The sequence below is a fragment of the Hyperolius riggenbachi genome, chromosome 5 (assembly GCF_040937935.1).
Source record: "Hyperolius riggenbachi isolate aHypRig1 chromosome 5, aHypRig1.pri, whole genome shotgun sequence".
NCBI classification, from domain to species: domain Eukaryota; kingdom Metazoa; phylum Chordata; class Amphibia; order Anura; family Hyperoliidae; genus Hyperolius; species Hyperolius riggenbachi.
Window position 1 is genome coordinate 281,610,178 of NC_090650.1, and position 27,091 is coordinate 281,637,268.

The following is a 27,091-nucleotide window of genomic DNA, read 5'->3' on the forward strand; positions in this document are numbered from 1 at the left end:
CCTGACTCAAAGTGCCAGAGCTGCTGCCACTAGGATGCGCTCTATAGGCAGTAGCAGTGTTAGGAAGTCTTGCCCAAGGTCTCCTACTGAATAGGTGCTCTCTTACTGAACAGGAAGGACTGAGATTCGAACCCTGGTCTCCTGTGTCAGAGGCAGAGCTTAAAGAGAACCTGTACTGAGTAAAAATATTTAAAATAAACACATGAGGTAACTTCAAATGAACATTACATAGTTACCTTGCCATCAGTTCCTCTCAGAAGCTCACCATTTTCTTCTGACAATAATGCCTTACAGTTCTGACAATATTTTGTCAGATCTGAAATATATCAGTTGCTGTCAGTAAAATATCAGTTGCTGTCAGTTATAGCTGAGAGGAAAACTGATGTACCAAGTAATGCCCATGTTTCCCTATGGCTCAAGTGGGCGATGTTACAGTTTAACTGTGTGCTGACCAGAAAGCGGTTATGGGTAATGGCCATTTTCAAAATGGAGGACGGAAAATTCCCTTGATCACAGTGAACAAACAGGACGCGGGACAGGAGAAAGACACTGAGGAGTATAATAACAAAAAGAAAAGATCATCTGTATGGGCATAGAATCAAAACCAATAGGCAAAGATAAAGCTTAGCATAATCTTTATTAAACACACTGAGACAAAAAAAAGATAAAACCAATTAGAATTGGGTGGCACCCACTGGGGGACACTGATACAATAATCAAATAGCGTAGTCAAAGATAGCATAAACAATGCACAAAGTTTAAATTATGCACCAGACAAAAGTAACAATTACAACAGGCTGACACCTATATTCCAGTGTATAGAAAATGTGTATACACAGGAGCAAGACAATATTGATAATAGTTGATGAAACAGCAAACCACTTGATGGGCACAAAAAGACCTCTGTAAAAATAACTCACAGTGCTTGAATCTAGCCTGGAATGAACCTGCCACAAAAGTTTAATAAAGATTATGCTAAGCTTTATCTTTGCCTATTGGTTTTGATTCTATGCCCATACAGATGATCTTTTCTTTTTGTTATTATGCAGCTATTCTGCATCTGATGGGACACCTATTATGGTGTTATATTTACTATTTAGACTCAGCTGTTACTGTGTATAGACACTGAGGAGTAGACTACATGGGAGGTAAGTATGACATGTGTATGCTTATTTTGACTTTTAATTTTCAGTTCAGGTTTTCTTTAACCAGTTTACTATTCAGGCACTGCATACATAGAGAGCAATCCAAAATAATATATTCACAGGGAAAGAGTAGCTATGCTCATCCTGTTTTGGGAACAGGATTTTAGAGGGGTACGTAGTTGCTGATGAGCATTGCTCCCCTTTCTTGTATGTAAGTTTCAGCAGCCATTGTGGTCTGGCAGTGTGCGGTAGCTTTCTTGCCCCTATGCCAGTACAGCCCATGTATTTAATTTTGTAAGTAGAGCAGTTTGCAGCTCCCAGGTGATTAGACTGATTGTTGTGCATGCATGTGTTCCCTGTAATGGCAGAAACCTGACATGCCTCAGTGTGAATGTCAGTGTGAAGAAACGCGGAAAAGCCGCCGCTTCTCATAGAGAGGCGGCTGTTTCCGCGTCCAGCATGGCGTCACAACGCGGAAAAACCGCCGCATGCCGCATATGCAGAGCGGCGGAATCCGCATTGGGAGCGGCGGAATCCGCATTGGAGGCGGCGGACTTGCCGCATGGCAGTGTCCCTGACAAGGGGGGTGAGCGTGGGGAAGCCGCCGCTGGTGTAGTGGGCGTTGCGGCGGCTCCCACGCTAGGGTTCGCTGGAAACATTGCAAGACAGTACTGGTGTGGCTGGGACTGATAGTCCACCAAGATTCAGAATGACGCGCGTGCGCGCAGAGAGGCAGAGCCTATATGGCAGCCAGAAGAAGGTCAGCTGACCAAGCTGGTCAGCTGACAATTCTGTGTCCTCCCATTGGTCCAGCATTTAGGGAGGTACTGGAGAGTGTCTGTGTATATATACTGCTGGCTGTTCAGTTGCTGGTTGTCTGGCGTTGTGATCACTACGTGGTAGCACGCAGCAGTGGTGCTCAGCAGAGCTCGAATATTCGAGTAGCTCGAATATTCGAGCTCTTTTTCACCTATTCGAGCTCGGTATTCGAGCTCCGAATAGCTGCAGCTATTCTAATGGGCTATTCGAGTAAACGCGAATAGCCCATTCACTATTCGAGCTATTCGAGCAAACGGCGCTATTCGAGCTCGAATACCGAGCTCCAATAGCGTCATAGCCCAGATTGATGTCCTTAGAGCCAATCAGAGGGCTCCCAGGCCCTCTGACGGCAGCCAATCACAGAGGGGGACCCTGGCCAGCCCCTACCCTATAAATAGCGGCCGCCATGTTCCGTTTCTCCGTCCTTGCCTGAGACTTGTATAGAGAGAGAGTTGCTCCTTTGTGCTTTGGCTTAGCAAGAGCTCTATTGTGGTCATTTACCTAGCGTTTTTGCTCACATACACCTCCTATACACACCTATATTGTTGTTAGTTAGATAGACATTATATTTTAGTTAGTAGCTTTTGTGTTACATAGAGACAGGCCAGCTGCTGCAGGCAAGCTTACAGCTTTAGGCCTCAGGGCCTGCCTGTGTGGGCAGCTGTCCTCCTGTCCTCTGTTTATTTCTCATTAGTATTAGACAGTATTAGACAGTATTAGATAGTATTAGACAGTATTTCTGCTGTCCTTTACTACTTAGTGATTGTATTTTGTATTGTAGTTATATACTGTAACTGTACTAGGACACTCACTGTCACTGTTCATAGGCTACTAGCTCCTGCGTGTGCTTGCACTCACTGTCTGTGTACACACACTCTATTTCCTTCTGAATAGTTATATACTGTAACTGTACTAGGACACTCACTGACTGTCACTGTTCATAGGCTACTAGCTCCTGCGTGTGCGTGCACTCACTGTCTGTGTACTGTACACACACTCTATTTCCTTCTGAATAGTTATATACTGTAACTGTACTAGGACACTCACTGACTGTCACTGTTCATAGGCTAGCTCCTGCGTGTGCGTGCACTCACTGTCTGTGTACTGTACACACACTCTATTTCCTTCTGAATAGTTATATACTGTAACTGTACTAGGACACTCACTGACTGTCACTGTTCATAGGCTACTAGCTCCTGCGTGTGCGTGCACTCACTGTCTGTGTACTGTACACACACTCTATTTCCTTCTGAATAGTTATATACTGTAACTGTACTAGGACACTCACTGTCACTGTTCATAGGCTACTAGCTCCTGCGTGTGCGTGCACTCACTGTCTGTGTACTGTACACACACTCTATTTCCTTCTGAATAGTTATATACTGTAACTGTACTAGGACACTCACTGACTGTCACTGTTCATAGGCTACTAGCTCCTGCGTGTGCGTGCACTCACTGTCTGTGTACTGTACACACACTCTATTTCCTTCTGAATAGTTATATCTTGTAACTGTACTAGGACACTCACTGACTGTCACTGTTCATAGGCTACTAGCTCCTGCGTGTGCGTGCACTCACTGTCTGTGTACTGTACACACACTATTTCCTTCTGAATAGTTATATACTGTAACTGTACTAGGACACTCACTGTCACTGTTCATAGGCTACTAGCTCCTGCGTGTGCGTGCACTCACTGTCTGTGTACTGTAGTGTACACACACTCTATTTCCTTCTGAATAGTTATATACTGTAACTGTACTAGGACACTCACTGTCACTGTTCATAGGCTACTAGCTCCTGCGTGTGCGTGCACTCACTGTCTGTGTACTGTACACACACTCTATTTCCTTCTGAATAGTTATATACTGTAACTGTACTAGGACACTCACTGTCACTGTTCATAGGCTACTAGCTCCTGCGTGTGTGTGTGCACTCACTGTCTGTGTACTGTACACACACTCTATTTCCTTCTGATTACTGATTGATTATTGTAAATTCTACTTCCTGACAGTTACTACTTACTTACTGTAGTAGGGACACTCACTCAGTCACTGTTCATAGGCTAGCTCCTGCACGTGTGTGCGCGTGCGTGCACTCACTGTCTGTAGTGTACACACACTCTATTTCCTTGTGATTACTACTGATTATTGTAACTTCTAGTTGTACTTCCTGACTGTTACTACTTACTTACTGTACTAGGGACACTCACTCACTCTCTGTTCATAGGCCAGCTCCTGCGCGTGTTTGCGCGTGCGTGCACTCACTGTCTGTAGTGTACACACACTCTATTTCCTTGTGATTACTACTGATTATTGTAACTGCTAGTTGTACTTCCTGACTGTTACTACTTACTTACTGTACTAGGGAGTCGGGACACTCACTCAGTCACCTCACCCACCAACCCACTCCATTAAAGTACCCCACTTTTCACCCGCCCTTTTCAAAAACTTTTGTGTTTACGCCCAAAACATCGAAGATGTCTGGAAGTGGCAGCCAGCGCGGTTTGGGCAAGGGGAAGGGCAGCAAGGGAATCAGGAGGAGAGGGAGCAGCATTGTGGCAAGCCGCGGGCGCGGCCGCGCCACCATGCACAGTTCCGCAGCAGCAGCAGCAGCGTCAGTGGCTAACATTCCTCCCATAGCCACTGGCCGTGGACGCCTTGGGCGCCGCCCAGCAGGAGCATCTGCAACTCACGCTGCAGAGACACAGCAGCAGCAGCAGCGTGTAGCACCTGCTCCGATTTTCCTCCAGCCGGGTCGGAAACGTCCCATTGAGGAAAAGGATGCAGACACTGTGGTGCAACTGATGACGGAGGATGAGCAGCCCGCCATCAGCTCTGCATCCGAGGCCTCCACCCTCACCACCACCACCACCACCCCTGTTCGCAGCAGCCGCCCAGCAGGGCCTGGGGAGGAGGCCAGTTCACCGTCACAAGTTGGCGACCTGTCACTCAGCAGTATTTTTACCCCAGGCACCATCAGGGTATTGTCTGCTGTTGTTGGCGATTTGGAGGAGGAGATGCTGATGGGCAATTTGGGGGATGAGGGATTGGACAGCAAGACTGTGGCGACAGTCAAGCAGCCCATCCATGCATCAGGAGAGGAGTTTGGGGGGTCATCATCCCAGCAGGACATGTTTCAGGAGGGGGAGGATGATGATGACACGGTGACAGACAGAGACTGGGTGCCACCAGCTCCAGGGGATGTCGTCATCAGCAGCTCTGAGGAGGAGGAGGAGGATGCGCTTGTGGGCCTTGCAAGGAGGCGCATCATTGCAAGCATTGGCAGCAGTAGGCAGGTCCCACAGCCTGCTGGTGTCTCAGGCTCAGCAGCAGCAGCAGCAGCAGCAGCATCTGCCAGTACCACCACCAGCCGCACCCAAGCCCCCCCCCCCCCAACCACCACAGGGAGACAGGCAGCAGCGGTTCCATGCCGTAGGGGGTTGTTTTTGTCACCAATCTGGCGCTTTTTCACCATGCCCACTGTGTACAGCAAGTACGCCACTTGCAACCACTGTCAGCGGAAGTTGAGCAGAGGTGCAGACCCCTTAAAGTTCAGCACCAGCTCGCTCATCAACCACCTTGCTGCGAAACATTTCCACCAGCATGAGGAGTTCCAGAGGCTGAAGGCATCTGGTGCTGGCAGTGGCACCACAGCCATCACTGCACAGCCTTCAGCAGCAGCAGCAACAGCAGCCACCCGCCCTCCTGCTCCTCCAGCAGCACCAGCAGGAGTGCGGAAACGCACTGCTCCTCCCCCCTCTGCAACTCCTGCCGCCGACACTGAGGCCTGTTCTGGCAGCCAGTCCTCAGTGGCCTCCTCTGCTGTGTCTGCTGATTCCCATGCCAGCAAAAGGCCACGCCAGAGCCTTTTGAGCGAGTCCTTCCAGGGGGTGGTTAGGGCTCTGCCTCCCAGCAGCCGTCGCGTGCGGCAGCTGAACGGTTTGCTGGCACGGGCCATGTGCTCCCAACTCCTGCCGTACACGCTTGTGCAGGAGGGGAGCGACATGCGTGCGCTGCTTGCTTGTGCAGCCCCAGACTGGCAGCTCCCCAGCAGACACTTCTTCGCCCGCAAGGCCATTCCTGCACTGCACCGCTTTGTGATGGCCAATGTGGAGCGAGGGCTGGAGCACGCGGTTGGTGAAAGGGTCCACGTCACCATGGACTCCTGGAGCAGCCGCTTCGGGACAGGCCGCTACCTGTCTTTCACTGTCCACTGGGTCAGCTTGGTGGAAGGGGGTGAGGATGGGAGAGCAGCAGCGGGCACAGCAGCAGCAACACAGTGGGTGGTGCCCCCCCGCAGGGTCAGGGGAACTGCAGCAGGTTCCTCCGATCCTCTGCCATCCTCCGGCACACCTGGCCAAACCCCCCGCCTCAGCAGCAGCGTGAAGGCCCGCCACTGCCAAGCGCTGCTGCACTTGGTCAGCCTTAGGAAGACAAAGCTGACGGCAACCCATGTGTTGGCCAAACTCCAGGAGCAGGAGAGGATTTGGCTGACCCCCAGAGGCCTCAGAGTCGGAGAGGTGGTGGCCGACAATGGGGCCAATCTGGTTGCCGCAATAGACAGGGGAAACTTGACCCACATCCCCTGTCTTGCCCACGTGCTGAACCTGGTGGTGCAAAAGTTCTTGCGCACCTACCAGGGGATGAGCGAACTGCTGGAAACGGCAAGGAACGTTGTGCGTCACTGCCGGCGCTCGGCTGCAGCCTGTGCGAGCCTGGAAGACGTGCAAAAGGAGCTGGAGCTGCCACGTCATCGGCTGATCCTTGACGTTCCGACTCGCTGGAACTCCACCCTGGCGATGTTGGAGCGTCTGGTTGAACAGAAGCACGCTGTCAACCAGTACCTTGCCCAGGCCACTGTTTCCGCCGCTCAGAGAAGGGACAAGACCAGCAACATCCCGTCCATCGTCCCCGATGATGACTGGAGGCACATGCAGCAGGTGTGCTTAGTGCTGGCTCCCTTTCTGCAGGCCACTAACATGGTGAGCAGGGACCATGCTATGGTCTGCGAGTGGGTGCCCCTGGTTTGTCTGCTGAACAGGGCCCTCGATGCTTTGCTGGAACAGGGAGCGGCAGCCTTGGACCAGCAGGAGCGGCAAGCAGCTGCACAGTCCACCTCTGAGGGGGAGGAGGAGGAGGACTTGGTGGAGGTCCCTGACCTTGCTGCTGATGAGGGGGATCAGCACAGCGCAGCTGAGTTGGTGCGGGGGTGGAGAGAGGATGAGGCGGCAGAGGAGGAGGATGAGGAGGACAGCACTGCCGTCGATGTGCCAGCACACGTGGCCCGCCTCTTCCCAATGGCAGCGCACATGCTGGCGTGCCTGCGCAAGGACCCCAGGGTGATCCAGATGAAGCAGAGGGAGGACATCTGGATCAGCATGATGTTGGACCCACGCCTCAAGGGGAAGTTGAGCCAGTTCCTGCCGCCTGCAGGAGGAGACCCAGCGCAACAAATAAGGAGCTTGCAGCAGGCCCTTGTTGAGCGCTTGGAGGAAGCCTTCCCCCAGCCTTCCACCCCCACTGTCCAGCAGCCAGCACAGAGGCAGCAGCAGGTGCCTGCATCCAGCAGCAAGCGCCCCACAGACCTGCTGTCTCTCAGCCACGAGCTCTACAGGACTGTAGAGGCTCCGGCAGCAGTGACTAGAGAGGAGGTGCATGATGCAGCAGCATCCTCTTTCGGTCACAGCCAGCGCCTGACCCGCATGGTGGCTGACTACATGGGGTCCTACAGCGGGCTTGACAGCGATGCCCCTGTTGATCCCATGGAGTATTGGGTCAAGCGCCTGGAGATCTGGAGCGAGCTGGCGCAGTACGCCCTGGAAGTGCTGTCCTGCCCCCCTTCCAGCGTGCTGTCCGAGCGCTGCTTCAGTGCAGCTGGTGGCGTGGTCACCGAGAAACGCTCACGTCTGTCTCACAAGTCTGTGGACAGACTGACGTTTCTCAAGATGAACCAGGCGTGGGTGGAAGGCGAGTTCCTGGCCCCTGTTGTCGGCGAGAGGGGGACATGAACTGGCTAAGAACCATCGTTAATGTGCCTTACCACCCTTTACCACCTCCTGGCTCCTGCTCACTAAGCCAGCCTGGTTCAGTTTGACTAATACGTCGCCTGCAGCCACACATTTTACACCTACAGTGGGCTGCTGTGTACTGCCCTTCTGCTGTCTGTCTGTGTTTCCCACTGCCAGGGTACACAGAATTACATTCTGCTGCCACTCTGCCACCAGCTATTACGTCAAACAATAGCTATATATCTGTGTAATTGGTTTTACAAACAAAACCAAAAAACCATTAAAAAAAAAAAAAGGTTTAATTTTTCTTAGGTGCCCGGGTTGAAAACTGTGTTGTCCCAGTTGTGTATTGGACACGATGTGGGCTGCACGACCGCTGTCTGGGACCTCCTGTTGTGTTTATTTACAGCCCTGGCATCACCGCTAGGTACCAGGGCTATTATGTCACGCTGCCTGCCTGCTGCCACACTCACACTACTCCTCCATTCCTCCTGCTGCTGCTGTCTGTCTGTGTTTCCCACTGCCAGGGTACACAGAATTACCTTCTGCTGCCACACTGCCACCAGCTATTACGTCAAACAATAGCTGCTCACATTACTCCTCCATTCCTCCTGCTGCTGCTGCTGTCGGTCTGTGTTTCCCACTGCCAGGGTACACAGAATTACATTCTGCTGCCACTCTGCCACCAGCTATTACGTCAAACAATAGCTATATATCTGTGTAATTGGTTTCACAAACAAAACCAAAAAACCATTAAAAAAAAAAAAAAGGTTTAATTTTTCTGAGGTGCCCGGGTTGAAAACTGTGTTGTCCCAGTTGTGTATTGGACACGATGTGGGCTGCACGACCGCTGTCTGGGACCTCCTGTTGTGTTTATTTACAGCCCTGGCATCACCGCTAGGTACCAGGGCTATTATGTCACGCTGCCTGCCTGCTGCCACACTCACACTACTCCTCCATTCCTCCTGCTGCTGCTGTCTGTCTGTGTTTCCCACTGCCAGGGTACACAGAATTAGCTTCTGCTGCCACACTGCCACCAGCTATTACGTCAAACAATAGCTGCTCACATTACTCCTCCATTCCTCCTGCTGCTGCTGCTGTCGGTCTGTGTTTCCCACTGCCAGGGTACACAGAATTACATTCTGCTGCCACTCTGCCACCAGCTATTACGTCAAACAATAGCTATATATCTGTGTAATTGGTTTTACAAACAAAACCAAAAAACCATTAAAAAAAAAAAAAAAGGTTTAATTTTTCTTAGGTGCCCGGGTTGAAAACTGTGTTGTCCAAGTTGTGTATTGGACACGATGTGGGCTGCACGACCGCTGTCTGGGACCTCCTGTTGTGTTTATTTACAGCCCTGGTATCACCGCTAGGTACCAGGGCTATTATGTCACGCTGCCTGCCTGCTGCCACACTCACACTACTCCTCCATTCCTCCTGCTGCTGCTGTCTGTCTGTGTTTCCCACTGCCAGGGTACACAGAATTACCTTCTGCTGCCACACTGCCACCAGCTATTACGTCAAACAATAGCTGCTCACATTACTCCTCCATTCCTCCTGCTGCTGCTGCTGTCGGTCTGTGTTTCCCACTGCCAGGGTACACAGAATTACATTCTGCTGCCACTCTGCCACCAGCTATTACGTCAAACAATAGCTATATATCTGTGTAATTGGTTTTACAAACAAAACCAAAAAACCATTAAAAAAAAAAAAAAAGGTTTAATTTTTCTTAGGTGCCCGGGTTGAAAACTGTGTTGTCCCAGTTGTGTATTGGACACGATGTGGGCTGCACGACCGCTGTCAGGGACCTCCTGTTGTGTTTATTTACAGCCCTGGTATCACCGCTAGGTACCAGGGCTATTATGTCACGCTGCCTGCCTGCTGCCACACTCACACTACTCCTCCATTCCTCCTGCTGCTGCTGTCTGTCTGTGTTTCCCACTGCCAGGGTACACAGAATTACCTTCTGCTGCCACACTGCCACCAGCTATTACGTCAAACAATAGCTGCTCACATTACTCCTCCATTCCTCCTGCTGCTGCTGCTGTCGGTCTGTGTTTCCCACTGCCAGGGTACACAGAATTACATTCTGCTGCCACTCTGCCACCAGCTATTACGTCAAACAATAGCTATATATCTGTGTAATTGGTTTTACAAACAAAACCAAAAAACCATTAAAAAAAAAAAAAAGGTTTAATTTTTCTGAGGTGCCCGGGTTGAAAACTGTGTTGTCCCAGTTGTGTATTGGACACGATGTGGGCTGCACGACCGCTGTCTGGGACCTCCTGTTGTGTTTATTTACAGCCCTGGTATCACCGCTAGGTACCAGGGCTATTATGTCACGCTGCCTGCCTGCTGCCACACTCACACTACTCCTCCATTCCTCCTGCTGCTGCTGTCTGTCTGTGTTTCCCACTGCCAGGGTACACAGAATTACCTTCTGCTGCCACACTGCCACCAGCTATTACGTCAAACAATAGCTGCTCACATTACTCCTCCATTCCTCCTGCTGCTGCTGCTGTCGGTCTGTGTTTCCCACTGCCAGGGTACACAGAATTACATTCTGCTGCCACTCTGCCACCAGCTATTACGTCAAACAATAGCTATATATCTGTGTAATTGGTTTTACAAACAAAACCAAAAAACCATTAAAAAAAAAAAAGGTTTAATTTTTCTGAGGTGCCCGGGTTGAAAACTGTGTTGTCCCAGTTGTGTATTGGACACGATGTGGGCTGCATGACCGCTGTCTGGGACCTCCTGTTGTGTTTATTTACAGCCCTGGTATCACCGCTAGGTACCAGGGCTATTATGTCACGCTGCCTGCCTGCTGCCACACTCACACTACTCCTCCATTCCTCCTGCTGCTGCTGTCTGTCTGTGTTTCCCACTGCCAGGGTACACAGAATTACCTTCTGCTGCCACACTGCCACCAGCTATTACGTCAAACAATAGCTGCTCACATTACTCCTCCATTCCTCCTGCTGCTGCTGCTGTCGGTCTGTGTTTCCCACTGCCAGGGTACACAGAATTACATTTTGCTGCCACTCTGCCACCAGCTATTACGTCAAACAATAGCTATATATCTGTGTAATTGGTTTTACAAACAAAACCAAAAAACCATTAAAAAAAAAAAAAAAGGTTTAATTTTTCTGAGGTGCCCGGGTTGAAAACTGTGTTGTCCCAGTTGTGTATTGGACACGATGTGGGCTGCACGACCGCTGTCTGGGACCTCCTGTTGTGTTTATTTACAGCCCTGGTATCACCGCTAGGTACCAGGGCTATTATGTCACGCTGCCTGCCTGCTGCCACACTCACACTACTCCTCCATTCCTCCTGCTGCTGCTGTCTGTCTGTGTTTCCCACTGCCAGGGTACACAGAATTACCTTCTGCTGCCACTCTGCCACCAGCTATTACGTCAAACAATAGCTGCTCACATTACTCCTCCATTCCTCCTGCTGCTGCTGCTGTCGGTCTGTGTTTCCCACTGCCAGGGTACACAGAATTACATTCTGCTGCCATTCTGCCACCAGCTATTACGTCAAACAATAGCTATATATCTGTGTAATTGGTTGTACAAACAAAACCAAAAAACCATTAAAAAAAAAAAAGGTTTAATTTTTCTGAGGTGCCCGGGTTGAAAACTGTGTTGTCCCAGTTGTGTATGGGACACGATGTGGGCTGCACGACCGCTGTCTGGGACCTCCTGTTGTGTTTATTTACAGCCCTGGTATCACCGGTAGGTACCAGGGCTATTATGTCACGCTGCCTGCCTGCTGCCACACTCACACTACTCCTCCATTCCTCCTGCTGCTGCTGTCTGTCTGTGTTTCCCACTGCCAGGGTACACAGAATTACCTTCTGCTGCCACTCTGCCACCAGCTATTACGTCAAACAATAGCTGCTCACATTACTCCTCCATTCCTCCTGCTGCTGCTGCTGTCGGTCTGTGTTTCCCACTGCCAGGGTACACAGAATTACATTCTGCTGCCACTCTGCCACCAGCTATTATGTCAAACAATAGCTATATATCTGTGTAATTGGTTGTACAAACAAAACCAAAAAACCATTAAAAAAAAAAAAGGTTTAATTTTTCTGAGGTGCCCGGGTTGAAAACTGTGTTGTCCCAGTTGTGTATTGGACACGATGTGGGCTGCACGACCGCTGTCTGGGACCTCCTGCCTGCTGTGTTTATTTACAGCCCTGGTATCACAGCTAGGTACCAGGGCTATTATGTCACGCTGCCTGCCTCATTGACTGCCTGCTGCCACACACTCATCCTCCTCCTCCTGCTGCTGAATTTACCTCCTGCTGTCTGTGTGTTTCCACTGCCAGGGAGCACATACAATGGCGCTTCCAACATGCGTGCGCCACCAGCTATTTGTTACGCTCAAAAATAGCTGCATTTCTTTAAAAAAAAATTGAAAAGAGAAATAAGTGAAGAAGAAGACGATATAGAAGAAGATGAAGAAGATGAAGAAGAAGAAGATGAAGAAGAAGAAGATGAAGAAGAAGAAGAAGATGAAGAAGATGAAGAAGATGAAGAAGAAGATGAAGAAGAAGAAGATGAAGAAGATAAAGAAGAAGATGAAGAAGAAGAAGATGAAGAAGATGAAGAAGAAGAAGATGAAGAAGAAGAAGAAGATGATGATGAAGAAGATGAAGAAGATGATGATGAAGAAGATGAAGAAGATGAAGAAGAAGAAGAAGAAGAAGAAGACAATATAGAAGAAGAAGAAGATATAGAAGAAGATATAGAAGAAGAAGATATAGAAGAAGAAGATATAGAAGAAGAAGAAGATAGAAGATAAAGAAGAAGAAGAAGAAGAAGAAGAAGAAGTATATACAGTACTGAACAAAATTCTGGACACAACTTCTCTTTTCACCTTTTTTTTTTTAAAGGAACATCCCCACATAATCACTTGCTGTTGTTACTTGGAAAAAAAAGATGTTTCTTGCATCATTCACCCTCAAAACAAGTGTTGGAAGCTATTTAAGGCCAATTCGAATAGTCAGCTCGAATAATGAGCTCGAATACCGACTCGAATAGTGAGCTCGAAGTCCGAGGTCGAATCGAATAGTAAAAATTATTCGACTCGAATATTCGACTGACCTTGAATAATTTACTATTCGAATTCGACCAAACTCGAATTTTAAAAAGGGGTATTTGAGCACCACTAGCACGCAGACCTGAGTCAGATCCGAAAGTGTGCCGGGACCAGCTGGAGCTGTAATCCTATACTTAGTTACAGTCTGTTGATAGTTTAAAGTACTAGTTTGATTGTGATTATCTGTTATGACCCTTTGCTTGCCTGACTATCCTGCTGAACTCTGATCCTGTACCTTGCCTTTCTGATACTCTGTTGCCGAACCTCGGCTCGTCCTTAGACCCTGCATCTGCCTCCTGATTTTGTACCTCGATATTTCTGATACCCTGTTGCCGAACCCTGCCTGTACTTTAGACTCCGCCTCTGCCTTCTGAATCTGTACTTTATCTGTCCGTGTGTTTTCGACCTGGCTTGTCCGACCTCGAGAACTGACCTTACTGTTAGAGGCAGTTCCTAGTTCTGTTAGTGACACGCCCTCCAGGGTGTCACTCCCGTTCTGTCCTTCCTACCTTCAGCCTGACTCCTCCCCCAGGAGAGTCCAGGTCTACGGAAGGAATCTGTGTTTGTGCAGTACTCCTTGCTGTACGGAACTTGTTCCTGAGGCTCAGTCCTCAAAGTATTACTGTTGCACCAAACACTCTTACTCCACTCAGGTGTCCAGAGGTTAGCTTATATATCTGATTATCGGTGATACTGCAGATCATCAATAATCTGGTATATATCTGTATTCCCAGTGATACTGCAGATCACCGGTAATCAGATCCTCTCTGTGTTACACCGATCGTTACAGTCAGGATGAAGAACATGAAATGTTTGCTTACTTTCTGACTGGTATAGGTGAAGTAGGAACTCTTTCTACAGAGGAAACCTCAACACTGGTGAAATGATAGTGTTGTTTCATGTAATCCATTTTGGAAGCTAATATTCTCTATTTTTGCAAGCAAATACCATTTTGTAATCTAGTTGTTTTTATTGTTAATAGAGTTGCATTGTGGGAAATAACAGCTTTTTCCAACTGTTAAGCAAGCAATATCTCCTTAAGTGCACATTTAATGCAAATTTGTTGGCTATTATCGTATTTTTTGGACTATAAGACACCCTGGACTATAAGATGCTAGAGGGAAAAAACAGGGAAATAAATGCTTAAATGCAACCCGAGGTGAGTTGGATATGGAGGCTGCCATATTTATTTCCTTTTAAACAATATCAGTTGCCTGGCAGTCATCCTGATCCTGTGTTTTTTAATACATTTAACCATAGACCCTGAACAAGCATGCAGCAGATCAGGTACTCTGGCTCAGCTGACTCAGACACTACTTATGTCGGAAGATAAACAGAACTGCCAGCAACTGCCATTGTTTACAAGGAAATAAATATGGTAGCCTCCATCTCCCTCTCACCTCAGGTTTCCCTTTAACCTGGTACGTCTATGGGTCAGGGGCATCTTATGGACTTTTTCTCCCCAAGCTGTCTCTAAGCTACACTACACTAACCCCTGCTGCCCCACCAGCTAAACTACACTGCACTACACTACACTAGACTAGCCCCTGCTGCCCTGCCAGCTAAGCTGCACTACATTACAATACACTAGCCCCTGCTGCCACCACCAGCTAAGCTGCACTACATTACTCTACACCCTGCTGCCCCGCCAGCTAAGCTGCACTACATTACAATACACTAGCCCCTGCTGCCACCACCAGCTAAGCTGCACTACATTACTCTACACCAGTGCTGCTTTAATACCCCTTTTCAAAATACGGATTGAATCCGGATCCGAATCGGATATCCAACCCCAGTATCCGTGATATCTGGGCAAATTCAGATATCTGGATAGAAAACCACGGAAGTGGCCTTTAAATTGCTTTAAAAACGTGTTTTAGGGTAAATGAGGCATGTAGCATCATTATTTTTTTAAAGGGGAACAGTAATTGATGATGTGGGGACTTAACCCCCCCCCCCCAAAAAAAAAAATAGCTGTCAATTAACATCAGGCCTAGGTTCCAGAAAGTGGTTGTGCAGCCCACATTGTGTCCAAAGTCCAACCGCACAACTGGGACATGGCAGTTTTCAGCCCAGACACCTCCAAAAAATGACACAGCACTTGTGTTTTGGGTTAAATATAGGTAGTATCAGCATAGTGCAAAGTGCAACGTGCAAAACACATGCAAAGTGCCACATGCAAAGTGGTATGTGCAAAGTGCCACGTGCAAAGTGCAAAGTGCCACATGCAAAAACAAACTTGCATGTGGCACTTTGCACGTGGCACTTTGCACGTGTTTGCACGTGGCACTTTGCACATGGCACTTTGCACATGCCACTTTGCATGTGGAACTTTGCACGTGGCACTTTGCACGTGTTTGCATGTGGCACTTTGCACGTGGTACTTTGCACTTGGCACTTTGCACTTTGCATGTGTTTGCACATGGCACTTTGCATGTGGCACTTTGCACGTGGCACATTGCGCTTTGCACGTGTCTGCACGTGGCACTTTGCACGTGTTTGCACGTTGCACTTTGCACGTGTTTGGTTTGCATGTGGCACTTTGCACATGGCACTTTGCACTTTGCACATGTTTGCACGTGGCACTTTGCACTTGGCACTCTGCACGTGGTACTTTGCACGTGTTTGCATGTGGCACTTTGCACTTTGCACGTGGCACTTTGCACGTGGCACTTTGCACGTGGCACTTTGCACGTGTTTGCACGTGGCACTTTGCACGGGTTTGCACGTGTTTGCATGTGGCACTTTGCACATGGCACTTTGCACTTTGCACATGTTTGCACGTGGCACTTTGCACTTGGCACTTTGCACGTGGTACTTTGCACGTGTTTGCACGTGGCACTTTGCACATGTTTGCACTTGGCACTTTGCACGTGGCACTTTGCATGTGCCAAGTGCCACCTGCCACTTGCAAAGTGCCACGTGCAAAGTGCCACGTGCTGAGTGACACGTGCCGAGTGACAGTCAGACAGCAAAGGAGAGGACGCTAACTGTCACACCGGCACTGCTCAGCAGCACAGCAGTTCTGTAGTAAGCTAACACAGTAGTACTACTACTCTAACAACTACTAGCACTGACTGCAGTACTACAGTACTAACTACACAATTACACAGTAATGCTATTCCCTAATCCCTAACATAACCTATACTGTAGCTAGCTAAGGCTAATAGTTTGTCAGCAGGCAGCAGCTGGCCTGGTCTGTGCACAGCACACACACAGACACATAGCAGCTGCCTGCAGCACTGGAGCACACACTCTGACTGTCACACAATGTAATCAAGCTAATTAACCACAGCACACACACAGACACCATGCAGCTGCCTGCAGCACTGGAGCACACACTCTGACTGTCACACAATGAAATCAAGCTAATTAACGATTTAACAATAGTGTAGTGATAGTGAAGGGGTTAATCACTGAACAGCTTTAGGTTTACACTGTATACACATTTGTTAGGCCAGCAGCACTGGAGCATGTCTCTCAGTGAGCATTCACAAGCAAGGGACGCTATTTCTCATCATGGCAGCCCTCATTATTATACAGGGGGGCTGGCTAGTGTTCCCTTCTGTGATTGGGTGCCAGGCTTTAGGCTGGGAGCCCTCTGATTGGCTCAATGAGGTTCAGGTGGGGCTGGACAGGGTTCCCCTCTGTGATTGGTTGCTAGGGCTTCTGCTGGGAGCCCTCTGATTGGCTCCAGGACGCCCTGGACATCATACAGTATCTCAATAGTCGGATATCTGCCGGATATGCGTGGTATCCGCGGATATCCGCATAGCCCAGCCAACTATCCGCAGATAGCTATCCGCAGATAGCTATCCGGATTTGGGCCCAGGTATCCGGAATCTGAATCTGGCCGGATAGCTGAAAAATGGCCTGATATCCGGATTACCCGGATATCCAGAATCCGGATGAGCAGCACTGCTCTACACTAGCCCCTGCTGCCACCACCAGTTAAGCTGTACTACATTACACTACACTAGCCCCTGCTGCCCCACCAGCTAAGCTGCACTGCACTACAGTACACTACACTACCTCCTGCTGCCCCACCAGCTAAGCTGCACTACATTACACTACACTAGCCCCTGCTGCCACCACCACCAGCTAAGCTGCACCACATTACACTACACTACGTGAACACTACTAAACTACACTGCCACTGAAGGAGCAGAAGAAGAACCGTATTGTTATAATAAGGTTGGTTCCCCTGGTGTGGTGGGGGGGGGGTCGTGGGTGATTGGGATGTGCAAGCATAATATCGTGATCCATATAGGGTAACACCGTGCCGGGCTAGGTCCGGCTGCGGCACCCCTAGTAATCAGCCCCAATGTGCCCACATAATATTTATATTACGCGGCACAGCGGTGAGGGATGGGTCAGCGGCGAACAAAGTTTCAGACTTTTTACAACACTTTGATATGAATGGATGCTGTGACGCAGGGCCGGCCTTAGGTTTCACAGCGCCCTGAGCGTAACCAGATTTTGGTGCCCCCCCCAAATTAATCCTCTTCGCGTGTGAGCGCACCACACACATACACTAATGGGGGGGATCTGCTGCCTAAATACACTAAAAGGGGATCTGCGACTGTAAGACTAGTAGCCTAAGCCTATATACACTAAAGGGGGGATCTGCCTACAGTATAGGTTAGGTAGGTAGCTGCCCCCAGTATAGATTAGATAGGTAGCTGCCCCCAGTATAGATTAGATAGGTAGCTGCCCCCAGTATAGGTTAGATAGGTAGCTGCCCCCAGTATAGGTTAGATAGGTAGCTGCCCCCAGTATAGGTTAGATAGGTAGCTGCCCCCAGTATAGGTTAGATAGGTAGCTGCCCCCAGTATAGTTTAGATAGGTAGCTGCCCCCAGTATAGATTAGATAGGTAGCTGCCCCCAGTATAGATTAGATAGGTAGCTGCCCCCCCAGTATAGGTTAGATAGGTAGCTGCCCCCAGTATAGGTTAGATAGGTAGCTGCCCCCCCAGTATAGGTTAGATAGGTAGGTTCCCCCAGTATAGTATAGATAGGTAGCTGCCCCCCCAGTATAGGTTAGATAGGTAGCTGCCCCCAGTATAGTTTAGATAGGTAGCTGCCCCCAGTATAGATTAGATAGGTAGCTGCCCCCCCAGTATAGGTTAGATAGGTAGGTTCCCCCAGTATAGTATAGATAGGTAGCTGCCCCCAGTATAGGTTAGATAGGTAGCTGCCCCCAGTATAGTTTAGATAGGTAGCTGCCCCCCCCCCAGTATAGGTTAGATAGGTAGGTTCCCCCAGTATAGTATAGATAGATAGCTGCCCCCAGTATAGGTTAGATAGGTAGCTGCCCCCAGTATAGTTTAGATAGGTAGCTGCCCCCAGTATAGATTAGATAGGTAGCTGCCCCCCCAGTATAGGTTAGATAGGTAGGTGCCCCCAGTATAGATTAGATAGGTAGCTGCCCCCCCCAGTATAGGTTAGATAGGTAGGTGCCCCCAGTATAGATTAGATAGGTAGCTGCCCCCCCCCCCAGTATAGGTTAGATAGGTAGGTGCCCCCAGTATAGATTAGATAGGTAGCTGTCCACAGTATGGATTAGATAGGTAGCTGCCCCCTCCAGTATAGGTTAGATAGGTAGCTGCCCCCCAGTATAGATTAGATAGGTAGCTGCCCCCCAGTATAGATTAGATAGGTAGCTGCCCCCCCAGTATAGGTTAGATAGGTAGGTGCCCCCAGTATAGATTAGATAGGTAGATCCCCCCCCCCAGTATAGGTTAGATAGGTAGGTGCCCCCAGTATAGATTAGATAGGTAGGTGCCCCCAGTATAGATTAGATAGGTAGGTGCCCCCAGTATAGATTAGATAGGTAGCTGCCCCCCCAGTATAGATTAGATAGGTAGCTGCCCCCCAGTATAGATTAGGTAGGTAGGTAGGTAGGTGCCCCCCCCTCCCCTCATACTGGAGGGGGAGCCGCGGGGAGGGCAGCCCGACCTCTCCCTCCCTTCCTCTCCGGGCTACCCTCCGTGCTCCCCCCTCCGATGCAGACTGCAGCAGAGCCAGAGAGAACAACTCACCTCCCTGCCCTGGTTCCGATCGCCGGCGCCTCTCACGGTGTCTCACTTGCCGCTGGTCTCCTCTTGTACATAGTTACTGATGCACACTAAACTTCATTGTCAGTGACAATGTACAAGAGGAGACCAGCGGCAAGTGAGAGGCGCCGGCGATCGGAACCAGGGAGGTGAGTTGTTCTCTCTGCTGCAGGGGGGAGCACGAGCACGGAGAGCGCCCGGAGAGGAGGGAGGGAGAGGACGGGCTGCCCTCCCCGCGGCTCCCCCCTCCATCACGGTGGCCGCATCATTCATGTTTGCCCAGCAGCGGCACGGGGGGGGGGGGGGGGGGGGGGGGGGCGGAGCGAGACGGACACAGCCGGGGCGCAGCTTCCAAATTAAAACACAGGCGGCAGGAGCGCCCCCTGGAAGCCGGCGCCCTGAGCGATCGCACCGGTCGCTCAGGTCAAAGGCCGGCCCTGCTGTGACGGATTTTATCTGAGAACAGCACCATCTAGTTGCAGCCGGTTTTCCCATATCTGACTTTGTCTGACAATGGTTCTATGGACTAAAATGTTAATGTCAGACATAGTCAGACATAGGATTATAGAGATATTTAGGTTTTTATGGATCAAGACTTAGCTTTGAGTTTTTCCTCTTCCTATTATTCTATTCTGCTCTCACTAGTTGACTTTTTTTTAGACAGGTGCTCAGTAATCCTCTCACAAGTATTACGGTACATAACTGAGATGGTGACATTTGGTCAGTGGGAGCAGGATAGTGAGGGATGAAGAATTGGCACAATTTACAGTTTAGGGTTAAATATTAGTTTTTCAAAGTACACATTAACTTCCTTAAGCAGTACCACTCACTGCAGCCATGGAGAACATATAAACACCTTAAAGCGGGATTGTCACCATAAAAATCTAATTACAACAGCAACAGGTCTGAGCATATTTAGTGATAAAGATGCTAATCCTGCATTAAAAACTTTTTCTGCTGTTATGGTTTGGAGTTATCACATACTTACAGAGCACTGGCCATTTAATTGCCATTGCCATCGGCTGGCAAAATAGTTGCATGCTGAGGGGTCTTTTTAACTATAATATATTCCTCCTCGTCCCTTTATTTCCCCCTCCTTCAAATGACATAATACAGTGCACTACCTAGTATAGACCTCAGTAAGAGTGTCTGAAGACTCTGGGAGGTGGGCGGGTAACAAATACACAATTAGCAAGAGGAAAAAAAAAAGAGTGAGGGAGGAAATGATGTCAGGATTAGCTTCATTCACAGGTAACCAAGATGGAAATTGTCTAGAATAGGATTCTCTGCTTTTTCTTTATAAAATTCATAGGAATCATAACGTGGACACTGGACAGTGTAATACATCTGTTTTGTAAGTAGAACTAGTATTTATCTACTTATACAGTATATGTGTTTTTTATTTCTAGGTTAGCATGGGTGTCACTTGTTTTTTAAAGTGATCTTGAGCTGAAGATCAGGATCAAAACCGGATACATACCTTAAAGGAGGGAAGCCTCAGGAGCCTACTGAGGCTTTCCTCGCTAATATAAAGCTCCCCCGTTGCTGAGAGCGGCCCCCCTCCACATTGTGGATGCGTAGCTCTTCTTCCTGAAGTGGAGCACGCAAGCGGAAGAAGAGCTGCATGGCCCCGATAGGGTTAGCGACAATGCATTGTTGCTAATCTTCTGGAGGCCCTCCAGAAGATTAGCAACAATGCATTGTCGCTAACCCTATCGGGGCCATGCAGCTCTTCTTCCGCTTGCGTGCTCGCGCAATAGCCGACCCAGCCCACCCGCACATGCGCAGTAGGCCAGAGCCACTGGCTCCATGGTACTGCGCATGCATGGGTGGTCTCGCGTGGCTACTGTATGGCCCCACTTCACTCAGCGACAGGGACAACACAGCAGGGAGGGAAGCCTCAATAGGATCCTGAGGCTTCCCTCTCTTTAGGTAAGTATCTAATTTTGTACCTGAGCTTCGGCTCGGGTACTCTTTAAAGGATCATGGGACACGCACAGTATAAGCAAAATACAGGTTACTAATTTAAAGGACTACTATCACAAAAAGGTTAAACTGTAAAATACATGTACACTTTCATGTAAGATGTACACTTCTTCCAGCGTAAAACAACAGTAGCATAGTAAAAAAAAAGAAATGTATAGTGCATTTCATTCTGGAACAAACATTTCATTCATATTCGGAATGTTATTTGGCATTCCACTTTAAGTATGAAGAGGAACGGAACAGTTAAGGTGTACACTTATCATGATGAACTTCACATTTAAGCTGAGGTGGAATGAATTTGAAAAATGTTGTCATTTCTAATAATGTGTTTCTGATTTATTTACAGTGTGCATGTTATTAGCATTATCATATGGTGTTCAATTTTAATTTTCTTATAAACCTGATCATTTTATTGAACCAACTGAAAATTACATATTTTATTTATCTTTTCTGTTCAGTTCTGTGTACGTCATATATTTTTTTAAATAAATTAATGGAAAGAGCAGGTTTTTTTTGTTGTTGTTGTTTTTTTTGCCATGTTTGGTTTCTTTTGAAGACATTGCTATCATTTTCGATCAGCATTGAAGGACATCTGAAGTGAGAAGGAATTGGATGCTACTATATTTATTTCCTTTTATACCATACCAGTTCCCTGACAGCCCTGCTGATCTATTTGTCTGCAGTAGTGTCTGATCCACACCAGAAACAAGCATGCAGCTAATCTTGTCAGATCTGACAGTAATGTCAGAAACACCTGACCTGATCTGTTGCATGCATGTTTAGGGTTTATGGCTGAAAGTATTAGAGGCAGAGGATCAGTAGGTTAGCCAGGCAACTGGTATTGCTTTAAAAAAATTGCAACCTCCATATGCCTCTTGCTTCAAAAATGGTTAAAAATAACCTTACAAGTACTGAGCCTTTATTGTACATTGAGCTAGATTTGAAATCAGTCAATTTTTAATTAATAATAATAAATGATGTATTCATTTACTTACTGTGAATGCAAAAAGTCACGCAATGAGGATGAGATCTTGCTTCACTAATGTATTTCTTTTAGAGTGATCAGTCAGTGACACAGTCCTGTGATCTGCAGGTCTAGCTCGACCCTTTATTTCTAACCTTTGCCCTGTCCATGAGCAAATTGTTGCAAAATATATTCCTTATTTAATACAGTGCATGTCCCCTATGTGTGCTCTAAAATGTAGGTAGAGGGTCATATCGGAGATATAACGAAAAAGATGACTTTACACTAGGTACCTTTATCTGATAGGTTAAAGTTCAGATTTTTTTTTTATTTACTTTGCTCAATGTGAAAACTTTCCAAAAACTAGAGATCAGAAGTTTGTGAATTTTCTGTGTATTTTCTGTGTGGATTATACTACCAGCCTTTTGTTTTTTAGAATAAACACTGTTCTGCTTCACGTATTTATTTTTTTCCCGGGATTCTCTAATGATTCACAAGCAAGATCAATCGATAGGTTTGATTTTTTTTCTTGCCAAGAGATCTGTTCAGCGGCATCAGGACCAATAACCCAATAGGACACATTTACTAGACAGGTTGTAGTGTTTGAGAATGTACAATTATGGGAAAAAAATCCCTTCCCACTATTTTTTTTAACATTTCTGAGAATACCACTGTTGTAACCTCAGCAAGTGTGTCAAAATATGTGGAGCAAGACGGTGGGGGCATTAGCATCTCTTTAAACAAGACCCTGAAACACTTTAAGCATCAAAATATGTGGAGCAAGAATGTGGAGGCATTAGCATCTCTTCAAACAAGACCCAGAGACAATTCAAGCAAGTTCAGAAGACAGGAGAGTGACGCTCTGCAATCAAGCTGAAAATACTTTTAATTAAGCTAGATGAAGAGGAAACCTGGGGTATGTGGAGGAAGAATTCCTAAAGTCAGCAACATGGAGACCACAGGACAGGATGGTTTAATAATTTACTGATGACCTGGAAATTGGTGCATGAACTTTGTTATATTACCATATTATTAAGGAATATTGTATAAGTCTTATATTTCCATTTCTCGAGCTTGACTAGGGATGGTTAGTGAGATGCAATAATTCCATGTTCATGAAAAATGATGCAATATTTTAATGTAAATGTATGCAGCTTGATGAACCAATTGAATGAATATGGGATTTGACTTGTCCATTTTCATGTAGTTGCATTAAAATGCATAATTCTGTATATGCTTGGCATTATTTGCATCTCATTGACCATCCCTATTCTTGACTACATGTAGTAGCAGTGTCATGTGGCAGGAAAATTAATAACACACTGTGCTGGCTAACTGTTATTTGGTGGGCCTATTTGTATATGTATTTATCAGATATGGCTGCTTAGCTATGTTATCTGCCTACTGCTAACTATCTATTACTACTTACTGTAAGTAGGACCGGATTTGTATTTTTTACCGCCCAAGGCCACTGTCAGCAGCCATCCCCACCTTCAGTATAGGTAACCAGATGTCCCGTCCCCTCCTCCAATTTAGGTATCCAGATGACCCTTCCCCCTCCTAGTATAAGTATCCCGTTGACCCTTCCCGCTATTTCAGACAGCCAGGTGACCCTTTCCCCCCAAACCTCCAGTGTAGGTAGTCAGATAACCCTTCCTTCCTCCTCCAGTTTAGACAGCCTGATGACCCCTCCCCCCCTTCCCTTTAGTATAAGAAGCCAGATGACCCTCCCCCTTCTGTAAAGTTAGCCTGATGGCCACCCCTCCCTCCAGTATAGGTAGCCAGATGACCCTTCCCCCCCTTCCCTAGTATAGCCTGCTGCCCACCCGCCCCTTGATTCGGTGGTGCCCTAGGCCATGGCCTATCTGGCCTTGGCTTAAATCTGGCCCTGACTGTAAGCACCTACTGTTACTTCTTGTCTAACCCTACCTGCTGTTGCTACCTTCGTTCTCTGCCTATTGCCACTACCTGTCTATTGCTACCTGCTATCACTAACTGCCTGTTGCAAGAATCTACCTATCACTATCTGCCATCATTGGGTATATTTGCTTGATTGATTTATTCTAGTTTTGTTGGTGCATGACATTGCTGTCTTAGTTGGTATTATCTGCTTGTTGGTAATATCAGCCTATTTTTGGTAAAATGTGCATGACACTGGAAATATCTACAGATGTTTTGGTATTTTCTGCTTACGCGTGTTAAAATCTGCATGTCATTAATATTAAATGAAATTTTAACACAATTAACACACGCTAGATGATCCCCAAATTTCATTTATTTTTAGCAACCTAAAACAGTCCCCAATTAACATGAGTCATCAGCAATAAACATGAACCGACCAATCACTCCTTCACACCACACATACCTAGAAGGGCCCTTCCATAAAAAAGTAAAAAAAAAGTAAAAAAAGTAAAAAAAACTTGGCTTTAAAATTAAGCAGCACACAATGTGTAGATGAAATGCCAATCTCAATTGCAGAAATGTCCTTTATACCGTACTAACGGTGGCAATAGCAGTTTCCTTGCAAAAAGACAGATTCCCATCCAGCACCTATATGAACAGTATATGCTCCAGCTTAATGGCAAAGGTGTACAGACAGTTCCTTGAAAAAATATTAGTTATGTGCACATCGCTTTCTATGTTGTTGATGCTTAAGCAGACTGTGTAGAACTCACGTGTTCCTGTATGTATACGTTCACATAGGTTGTCAATAAAGATAGTTCTCCTCCGCACTCCTCATGAGTTGTAATGATAATGACGGCAACTCCAGATTCCTGCTTCCACGCCAGCGGACTCGTACAAGGCGCGTCACTTCCGCCAGTAAGATTCAGCGGGCCGCTCTCAGTACTTCCGCCCGGCTGGGCTACACTGGGCTTAGCTACTTACGGTGACGTCACCACAAGATCTTGGAACTTCACACACGGGCAGCAGCTGCGCGCTTTGACTGCAAGCCCAGTTCCAGTCCTGTAACTGCGTTGCCCACAGACTTCAACAATGTCTCTCCACCTCTACGCGTTTCAGCCACTAAACGATGGCCTTCATCAGGAGGGTTTTAACTTATGGAGCAGTCCGCCATGTTCATTCTATATATACCCTATATGGGTCCGCTCATCCACCTCCCAGTGGGGGCAAAGTTCACACTTGTGTTTATGAAACATAAGGTGCAAATAGGAGATCTTGAAACGTTTATGAGAGCACTTTGCAATATGTCTTCACTTAGACCATAAATATGGTCTAAATAAATAAATATATAAAAAAATATAAAAATTGTACACAGTGATGCTACTTTTAAATTCAATGTCATTAATATTAGTCTGTTCTTGCTAATATCTGCACATCATTGGAGTTTGTATGTTGTACTTAGGCTACAGAAAGCTTGATTATTTAGATCCCAGAAAGCTTGCATTATTTAACTTTATCAGTTAGCCATTAAAAGGTACTACTTTTACTAGAATTTGTTTTTTTTCTACCGACATATGTTGTACTTAGTAATTAATGCAAGTTTTTCCTTAGAAACGTGAATGACACTGTGGTCTGAGGAGCAGTGATACATATTGTATGTCTGTCACACTAATGTGGCGCATAAAGCTTGTATGTCACTATTGTGCAGCACTTACAAGGAGTGGCTGTTGCTAAGGAATGCACAATATGCTGCCAGTAGCGCATGTAGAATGCTCCCACTTTTAGTCACGCTACTTTCATTAGCAATTGTAAGAATATTTAACTCGCGCTGTTTCAGCGCCATATGGATAATAAATCAACCCTCATGTAAAGTATACAGCTTGTGAAACAGTATAAATTTGTTGTCCCATCAAATCAACATGCATCCATTAATGTCTAAACCGTAGGCAGCAAAAATCAGTACACCCTAAGTGCAGAATGCCAAAATTGTGTATTTTGTGCGCCCACTAATATTTTCCAGCAGGGCCTTAACCTAACATTGCACTCCCCCGCCTTTTATTTGGAGATGCCCCACAGATGCTCAATAGGGTTTAGATCTGGAGACATGCTTGACAAGTCCAGCACCTTTACTTTCAGTTTCTTTAGCAAGGCATTGGTTGTCTTGGATGTGTGTTTGGGGTTATTATCATGTTGGAATACTACCCTGTGGCCTAGTTTCTGAAGGGAGGGGATCATGCTCTACTTTAATATGTCCCAGAACTGTATATTCTGGCATATAAGACTACTTTTTAACCACTTCCCGACCGCCGTATTGACAATTGGCGGCCGGGAAGTGGACCCCGCAACGACCGCCGTATTGACAAATGGCGGCGGTCCTTGTAGGGGCATGGGCGGAGCGATCGCGTCATCCGTGACGCGACCCTCCACCGGTGCCTGTCTCCGTTCACCCGCCGCAACATCCCGCCGGCCATACGGAAGCGCTGGCGGGATGTTAACCCGACGATCGCCGCATACAAAGTGTATAATACACTTTGTAATGTTTACAAAGTGTATTATACAGGCTGCCTCCTGCCCTGGTGGTCCCAGTGTCCGAGGGACCACCAGGGCAGGCTGCAGCCACCCTAGTCTGCACCAAGCACACTGATTTCCCCCCCCCTGCCCCCTGATTGCCCACAGCACCCCTCAGACCCCCCCTGCCCACCCCCCAGACCCATGTTTACACCCAATCACCCCCCTAATCACCTATCAATCACTTCCTGTCACTATCTGTCAACGCTATTTTTTTTTATCCCCCCCCCCTGCTCCCTCCTGATCACCCCCCCACCCCTCAGATTCTCCCCAGACCCCCCCCCCCCCCATGTACTGTATGCATCTATCCCCCCTGATCACCTGTCAATCACCTGTCAATCACCTGTCAATCACCCATCAATCACCCCCTGTCACTGCCACCCATCAATCAGCCCCTAACCTGCCCCTTGCGGGCAATCTGATCACCCACCCACACCAATAGATCGCCCGCAGATCCGACATCAGATCACCACCCAAGCGCAGTGTTTACATCTATTCTCTCCTCTAAACACCCACTAATTACCCATCAATCACC

General features: G+C 47.4%; 1 protein-coding gene across 2 annotated transcripts in view; it reads right to left on the bottom strand.

Annotated features, from left to right (window-relative positions):
* Positions 1–22,202, bottom strand: part of LOC137518760 (Y+L amino acid transporter 2-like) — a 96,203-nt gene extending 74,001 nt beyond the window's left edge. Inside the window, exon 1 of one of the 2 annotated variants that reach the window (XM_068236996.1) lies at positions 22,118–22,202. The gene's annotated coding sequence lies outside the window, so the exon portion shown is untranslated. Of the gene's footprint in view, positions 1–236; positions 296–22,117 lie in introns of those variants that run through there. The other variant, XM_068236997.1, reaches the window with a different exon arrangement.
* Between the last annotated feature and the right edge of the window lie 4,889 nt (positions 22,203–27,091).